Below are 9,087 nucleotides of genomic sequence, written 5' to 3' on the forward strand. Positions count from 1 at the left end.
CGAGTCTAAAATGTGTAGGCCTGTTTAACAATCATTTCATTTTGTTTTTAATTTTTGTATTTGAGATACAAGAAAACTATACGAGGAAAAAGAGGAATGAATAAGGGGAGAATGAAACTAAAAGAATGAATAAAAACAGAAACTAAAATCGTTCTTCGTTTACAGTAGTGTTTGTTTTTCACTTTTGTTAAATTACCCTCTTTCGTTTAAGATTGTAATTCACACTAGCCTTTTGTCTTGCTGTTCTGATGGGTTTAGAACCTTCTCCTTCAATAATGTAGCCAAATTTATATTTTGTTATTGTTCAAAAGCCTATCAAAACGACACAGAATTATGAGATTCAAATTTCAACTTTAAGCATGTATTCATAACATAAGGTTGAAGAAAGTATTGATCTTCTATTTGCTAATACATTTGGGAACTTATTCAAAAGAACGATAACAGAATGTTTATTTGCTTCTCTGTCATTATTCAGCAGTTGTGGAATCATCTACAGGGTGATAGAATCTATTGAAAAACCACATAGAATCGGCTTTTACTGCATATCCATCTTGATTACAGTGCCAACTATAGTAGGCATGGGTTCGATTCTTGATGTCGAAAGTAGCATGACCAAAACTGGCCTCTCTATAAGCTGAGTAATCTGGCTGTGGTTTTGTCATACTGCAACACAAAAGGAAAAGGTTCACAGATTAACGATGGTGTTAATAAATAGAAAGACTATGAGTCATAAAATGTTGGGATTTTAGATCGACGGGTCTGGGGGTCCACCCTAATAATACCGATATTGTTCCCAACTTGATAATTACCACTTGCCCAATCCGTCAGATGTGGGGTATTATTACAAAAGGCATCGGTATTAGTTAGAGTGGGGTAATCATATTTAAACTCATTCTTTTTCTTTGCACTCACCAATGTGGGATTGCCAACACGCCCCCAAACATGGAATCCCATTTAGCAGTTCATATGTGGAGATTTGAACTCAGAGATCGGCTCCAATGAAGTACAGACTTGTTTTCAATCCTTACAGGAATGCTTCTTAAGAACTCAGAGGCCAGCTCTATGTTAAAAGTCTAGGCTTGTTTCCAATTCCACACTTCCTGGTGACAAGCACTTTGGCTTGCACAAACCTGTAACCTTGGCTTTGATACCATGTTGGTGGAATAATATTTTTTATAAGCTTCTATGAAAGCTTGATGATGATCAAGGAATTTCGGCAATGGGAGAGAGGGAGAGAATTGGAGAGAGTGATGTATTGATTGCAATATTCCTCACAACAAATTGTGAGGTTGTTACCATTAGAATAGGAAGAGGAAGGGGGATCCTTCACTAAACTACAAGAAAACAAATCTCAGCCCTTAGTTGCTATCACCCTATGAGATGATGCCACTTGTCATAATCTATCACTTTTACTAGACACAAGCAACTGCATCCATATGGACTATGATCTAACGGCTTTAATTTAAACTAAGAACAAATATTAAAATCTCTTTTAAACTTGCTTTTTTGCCTCTAAGCATCAACCAGAGGGTTATAATCCTACACTCCCTTCTAACCTTTTACTAAACCAAACTTAATCTGGATGGCTCAGATGGATCTACTAAATCAAACTTAATCTGGATGACTCAGTTCATAAAAATATAGCCAGATTAGTAGCAAAATGCTACTCACTAAAGCCTGGAATTGACTATAATGAGATTTTTGCTCCTATGGCAAGATTGGATACCATAAGAACCTAGATGCAAAGGCTGCACATAAGAAATGGAATCAATATCAACTGGATGTAAAGTCAACCTTTCTAAATGGAGTCTTGAAGGAAGAAGTCTATGTTGAGCAACCACAGGGCCTGGTATGATGAGATTTATGCTTACTTTAACAATGCTGGATTTAAGAAGACTTCAAGTGAAGCAACTCTATATGTTAAGACAAGTGAAAACTCATGTATCATTATTGTCTCCTTATATGTAGATGATATTGTATATACTGGTAGCTGTCCACAAATGCTTGAAGAGTTCAAAAGTGACATGATTAAGCACTATGAGATGACTAACTTGGGTCTGGTAAATCATCTTCTTGAAGTGGGTGTACTACAAACTGAAGGAAATATTTTCATACATCAAAAGAAGTATGCAATGAAGTTGATTGAAAAGTTTGGGTTGAAAGATTGCAAAATTGTAGCTACTCCACTTGTAGTGATTGAGAAACTGAGTAAGGTTGATAGCAGTGAAGCTGCAGATGAGGGAGAATACATAAAACTTGTTAGAAGCTTACTATATTTGACAACAACTAGACCTAACATAATGTTTGCAGCAAGCTTGCTAGCAAGATTCTTGCATAATCCCACAAAGAAACAAATAGGAACAACAAAGTGAGTGTTGAGATATATTCAGGGAACAATTGATTTTAGAATTGTTCTTGAAAAGTGAAAAGCCACTACTTTGATTGGATATTGTGATAGTGACTCGGCTAGAAGTGAGGATGACATGAGAAGTACTTCAGGCTATGCATTCACATTGAGATCAGAAGTGTTTTCATGGGCATCAATTAAGCAAAGCACAATGGCCTTATCAATAGCTGAAACAAAATATGTAAGTGCTGTTGAAGCTACTTCTCAAGCAAAATGGCTGAGATTTGTTCTTGAAGATTTTGGAGAAAAACAAGTAGAAGGAACTTAGATCATGTATGACAACACATCAACCATTTCTATATCAAAGAATCTTGTCTATCACCAAAAGACAAGGCATATTAAGAGGAGGTTCCATTTCATCAGGAAAGCAATTCAAGCTAAAGAGATTGAGCTGGTGTACTACAAGACAGAGGACCAGATTGCTGACATTCTTACTAAAGCTTTGCCTAAAGAGTTTAGTTTCTCAGTTATTTGACGTGGTGGTATCTGCATAGACCCGGACATTATACCTAAAACATATGTCTCTATTTTTAGTTTGTACAACGAAGTATTAAATTCAATGAAACGACCAGCTTTATCAAACATTTTAATCTTTTGATAGAATATAGGAATCCATTTAATGACAAGTATACTGCTGAAATTTCTGTCTCTAATACAACTTTCCGTCTACTAACCTCCGTTCACAGTGATGATTCCTATATGCCAGTACTTGATAAGTGATTTCTGTACAACACAGGAACGTGTATCCAATGTTGCATACAACATCGTAAATGGCATTTGCAAACCTGTGCAAGATCAGTATGCACCAGTGTACATTACCTTTGGTGATGGAGGAAATCTTGAAGGCTTAACGATCAGTACGCTTGATATATTGGTGTTTATGTTAGTGTAATGATATTTTTTATAAGCTTCTATGAAAACTTGATGATGATTTGGGAATTTGGGCAATGGTATAGAAAGAGAGAATTGGAGAGAGTGATGTATGGTTTGCAATATTCCTCACAACAAACATATGAGGTTATTACCGTTAGAATAGGAAGAGGGAAGGAGATCTTTCACTCAACTACAACAGAACAAATGTCAGCCCTTAATTGCTATCACCCTATGAGATGATGCCACTTGTTATAATCTATCACTTAAGCTAGACACAAGCAAGTGCAGCCATATGGACTATGATCCAACGGCTCTAATTTAAATTAAGAACAAATATTAAAATACTCTTTTGATCTTGTTTCTTTGCCTCCAAGTATCGGCTGGAGGGTTATACTCCAACACTTCCTTCTAACCCCTTAGTCGATTTGACTCCAAGATATGGACATGTATATAAGAACTTACAGATCGTTCATATGCATGAACATGTCCAGCAAATACCACGTCGACTTTGTACGTCACAAACCATGGCTCATACATCATTCTCATGGTTTCTCCTTCCATATAGTGATAGTTGTAGCTGTTCTACCATGGGGAATGCATTAAAATGATCAACCATGGTGTCTCACTCCTATTAACCTTCGGTAGTTCCTCCTTGAGCCATTCGTACTGAGGGGTGTATTTACCTTAAGATAAAAGAATGACGTTTTAAACAAAATTGCTCTAGAAATCGTACAGATGGTCTCTCTAGCTCCACGGAGACATCTAGATCCATGGAGACATCTACTTATTATAAAGGAGAGTTTTGGAAGCATAATTCTATCGTTTGAAAATATAGTAACTACAATATATCACTACGTTATATTTGCAAATTTGAATAATTGTACTGTTATTCAAAACAATTTACGCGGTGTCCTTTGCAGAGATGAATAACTTTGATTTGCGGTAACATGGTGCAAAAGAGGAGGCATTGTTGAGAATCAATGTCAATTGTAGGTGAAGTAGGTGGATGTTGTAGGTGAAGTAAGTGTGTGAGGTTGGTGAAGTAAGTGGAGGTTGTAGGTGAAGTAGGTGGATGTTGTAGGTGAAGTAAGTGTGTGGTGTAGCTTTCATTTGGTTTGCTATAAATACCCAAGTCCCCAAGCATTGTATATCATCCAAGGAAAAACAAAGCCTAGAGCTAAATAAGAAAAGCTTTGCTAATTAGTTTGTTTTGTGAGCTTTCTTTAAGAGTGTGCTCTATTTTCTTTTTCTTGGGATCATTAGAGTTATCTTGGATACTCTTCTTATTCAACAATTGGTATCAGAGCCAAGTCAGTCAGGGATCGTTCTTGGTAAAGCATTGGTTGTAAAGTCTCTTGAAATTCCGAGTATGCTCTGTGGTTGCAGTTTTGACTGATCTTCCACATCAGAAAAAATTTCTTGAGATTATTGCTAGGGTTATCACAAACCTTGAGAGGGAGCTTCTTTGTGTCGAGAGTAGTGTATTACTCTTCACGGTAGTCACTCAAGCTTGTTCGGTGTAGTCAAAGTCTTGCCGATACGATGGGTGATCTTCAAGTTGTTGGAGGAATCAAGAAGCTCAACAACCAAAACTATAACACGTGGGCAACGTGTATAGAGTCTTACCTTCAAGGTCAAGACTTGTGGGAGGTTGTCGGTGGTAGTGAAGTTACACAACCGGCAGCGGAAGATGCTAACGACGTCTTGCGGAAGTGGAAAATTAAAGCAGGCAAATCAATGTTTGCCTTAAAGACCACAATAGAAGAAGAAATGTTGGAGCACATTCGGGATGCTAAAACGCCAAAGGAAGCATGGGACACTTTTGTTACACTCTTTTCGAAGAGGAACGATACAAAATTGCAACTTCTCGAGAATGAGCTGCTATCGATGGTACAACGCGACATGACGATTGCCCAGTACTTTCACAAGGTGAAGTCGATATGCCGCGAAATTTCAGAATTAGATCCAACAGCTCCTATTGGGGAAACCAGGATGAAGAGAATAATTATCCATGGTTTGAGACCCGAATATCGAGGGTTCATTGCCGCTATACAAGGATGGCCGACCCAACCATCACTTGTTGAGTTCGAGAATTTGCTTGCCGATCAAGAAGCTTTGGCAAAGCAAATGGGAGGGGTCTCGTTAAAAGGTGAGGAGGAAGTGCTCTACACCAAAAGTAAAGGCAACTTTAAGCAGCGTGCTGGTGGTGGATCTAAAAGAAATGGTGACAAGGAAAAAGGTCATCAAGGAAGAGGGAGTTCTCGGCCAGGGGGAGCTCTGAAGTATCACGGCAACCGTGGTCAGTCCCAGAATAATAAAAGATTTGAGGGCAAGTGTTACAATTGTGGAAAGAAGGGTCATATGGCGAATGATTGCTGGTTCAAAAAGCCAGTAGAAAGTAATGTTGCCAACTCAGAGAAGAAAAGTGAAGATGATTGGAATGCCATAGCATATCTAGCTATGGATGAAGAATGGGATGCTGAAGCATCTTCTTGGTGGTGCTCAGAAAATGAGGCGTTGCCTGATTCAAGAGAGATAGAAGATAAGTTGCAGCAAAAGATAGGGGAGCAAATTGTTCGAATCCAGTCGAGACCTGATGAGTCTGAAGATTTGCTTGATGGTGATGATGTTAAGCAAGCAGTGCCCCAAAACCCTTGCCAAGCTAACATATATCAACAACCAGAAGAAGGTGGGCCTAGTGTACCGGAAGAATCAACTCCACAATCTCAACTCCGAAGGTCAACAAGAGCACGAAGACCAAATCCCAAATACGCCAATGCAGTCATAATTGAAGAAGCAACAGAACCTGAGATGTTCGGAGAAACATCGCAGAGTTCTGAGTGGATGACAGCTATGAAAGAAGAGCTTGATGCACTTCAGCAAAATCAGACTTGGGATCTCGTGCCAAAGTCAAGAGATGTGAAACCCATATCCTGCAAGTGGGTTTACAAGATAAAGCGTCGTCCAGATGGGTCAATCGAGAGGTACAAGGCACGATTGGTAGCTCGTGGTTTCTCTCAACAGTACGGACTAGACTATGATGAAACGTTTAGTCCAGTGGCGAAGCTTACAACAGTACGAGTCTTACTTGCACTTGCAGCCAACAAAGACTGGAATCTGTGGCAGATGGATGTGAAGAATGCTTTTCTTCATGAAGAGCTGGATCGGGAGATCTATATGATCCAACCAATGGGATTTCAGAACCAAGATCATCCTAAATATGTGTGTAAACTGCGGAAAGCACTCTACGGATTGAAACAAGCACCCAGGGCGTGGTATGGTAAGATTGCTGAATTTCTAACACAAAGTGGTTATTCAGTAACACCTGCAGATTCCAGCTTGTTTGTCAAAGCCAATGAAGGAAAGCTAGTTATTGTGCTAGTGTATGTGGATGACTTAATCATAACCGGTGATGATGAGGCAGAAATTCTTCTGACGAAGGAGAATTTATCAGTCCGTTTCCAGATGAAGGAACTTGGCCAACTCAAGCACTTCCTTGGTCTAGAGATTGATCGCACACAAGAAGGAATATTTCTCTGTCAGCAAAAATATTCCAAAGATTTATTGAAGAAATTTGGAATGCTCGAATGCAAGCCAATTTTAACACCGATGGAACCAAACGCCAAAATGTGTGCACATGAAGGAAAAGATTTGGAAGATGCGACAATGTATCGACAATTGGTAGGTAGTCTGATCTACTTAACCTTGACTCGACCTGACATTTCTTATGCAGTTGGTGTGATGAGTCGGTACATGCAAAATCCAAAGAAGCCTCATTTGGAAGCAGTTCGACGAATACTGAGATATGTGAAGAGTACAATTGACTATGGTCTTTTGTACAAGAAAGGTGAAGACTGCAAGTTACTTGGTTACTGTGATGTTGACTATGCGGGAGATCATGACACCAGGAGATCAACAACTGGGTATGTGTTTAAGCTTGGTTCTGGAACCATCTCTTGGTGTAGCAAGAGACAGCCGACGGTATCATTGTCAACCACTGAAGCAGAGTATAGAGCAGCAGCAATGGCAGCTCAAGAGAATGCATGGCTAATACAGTTGATGAGTGATCTACATCAACCAGTAGATTATCCAGTACCATTGTACTGTGATAACCAATCGGCCATTCGCTTGGCGGAAAATCCAGTCTTTCATGCAAGAACTAAACATGTGGAAGTGCACTACCACTTTATCAGAGAAAAGGTTCTACAAGAAGAGATTGAGATGAGACAGGTCAAGACGAATGATCAAGTTGCGGACTTGTTCACAAAAAGTTTAAGTACAGGCAAGCTCGAAAATTTTCGCTGTCTGCTCAGCACAGTGCAAAGAATGAGAGCTGACATTGAGGGGGAGTGTTGAGAATCAATGTCAATTGTAGGTGAAGTAGGTGGATGTTGTAGGTGAAGTAAGTGTGTGAGGTTGGTGAAGTAAGTGTGTGAGGTTGGTGAAGTAAGTGGAGGTTGTAGGTGAAGTATGTGGATGTTGTAGGTGAAGTAAGTGTGTGGTGTAGCTTTCATTTGGTTTGCTATAAATACCCAAGTCCCCAAGCATTGTATATCATCCAAGGAAAAACAAAGCCTAGAGCTAAATAAGAAAAGCTTTGCTAATTAGTTTGTTTTGTGAGCTTTCTTTAAGAGTGTGCTCTATTTTCTTTTTCTTGGGATCATTAGAGTTATCTTGGATACTCTTCTTATTCAACAGGCATATGACTTCATCTACTTATATCATATGACAATTATAAAAACTATACAGATGCCATAGTTATTCATTCCACATCCAGAGATAGAATTTTGAAACTGCTAAAGCTTTTCATTTTTCTGCTACATATGTGCATAAACCTTGTGCGTGTTTTAAATATATTAAGATAAAAACCTATGTATGTGTGCGTGTATGCCCATTCTTACCATATGCCGAATAAGAAGACAAGACTATGATGTATGCCGAAGCTCTCTTGATCGAATACCAAAAGGGGGAAGTACTCCCAGATGCTTCATATGGGACATGATACCGGTGACTGCAAGGCTTGAAAGGTTTGGTTTCACCCTGCAACAAAAGTGAAATCTTCTTTAGAAAATTACTTCACTCTATGAGTTTTTTTTGGGAGTTGTATAATTTATAAACAACATGAGCAGCAAAGGATCATTAAACTATATAACAAACTTGCAAACACAGATGATCTTATCTATAAGTGCGAGAAATGACAAATAATAAGATCAATTTCCAGAGAAACCTAATGCGTTAGGAGAGGCTTACGATTTCTGGGGAAAAATCGATTTCATGGTTTCCTGCAGTCCATATCCAAGGTTAATAAGCAACACTTCTCTCGACGAATCTTCCCCAAGTATCCCACCTGACATTGTCATGATTTGGGTAGTTATCTGCAACAGAGAGGTCCCCAACAAACAATACTGCTTGTCCTTTCTGCGGGTTTAACTCGTAATGAATAAGTGTCTTATTTGAATCATCCCAGATTGTTGAGAATCAATGTCAACCCAAAACAATAAGTAATCCACAACCCAATCTAAAGCCCAAGTCCATATCTAGTTTGATGATGTAATTGCTTACAATTGCAAAGTTAGGCAATGTTAGGTATGGTTGAGAGGAAAAAATTAGGTGCAATTAATGGGTTTTGTGTGGTAGTAAATAATCTTAGTTTAATTAAGTGTGTGGTGTAGCTTTCATTTGGTTTGCTATAAATACCCAAGTCCCCAAGCATTGTATATCATCCAAGGAAAAACAAAGCCTAGAGCTAAATAAGAAAAGCTTTGCTAATTAGTTTGTTTTGTGAGCTTTCTTTAAGAGTGTGCTAT

General features: G+C 38.7%; 1 pseudogene across 1 annotated transcript in view; it reads right to left on the bottom strand.

Moving 5' to 3' along the window:
* Positions 1–301: 301 nt before the first annotated feature.
* LOC148697096 (purple acid phosphatase 2-like) overlaps positions 302–9,087 on the bottom strand; it is a 17,098-nt pseudogene continuing 8,312 nt past the window's right edge. Inside the window, exons 6-11 of the transcript XR_015962160.1 lie at positions 8,531–8,742; positions 8,182–8,320; positions 3,694–3,963; positions 3,082–3,192; positions 1,727–1,748; positions 302–663 (exon numbers count right to left, since the gene is read on the bottom strand). The product of XR_015962160.1 is annotated as a purple acid phosphatase 2-like (transcript). The remainder of the gene's footprint in view (positions 664–1,726; positions 1,749–3,081; positions 3,193–3,693; positions 3,964–8,181; positions 8,321–8,530; positions 8,743–9,087) is intronic.

Source organism: Pyrus communis, chromosome 5 (assembly GCF_041283825.1).
Source record: "Pyrus communis isolate YQ-2024b chromosome 5, ASM4128382v1, whole genome shotgun sequence".
Taxonomy (NCBI): domain Eukaryota; kingdom Viridiplantae; phylum Streptophyta; class Magnoliopsida; order Rosales; family Rosaceae; genus Pyrus; species Pyrus communis.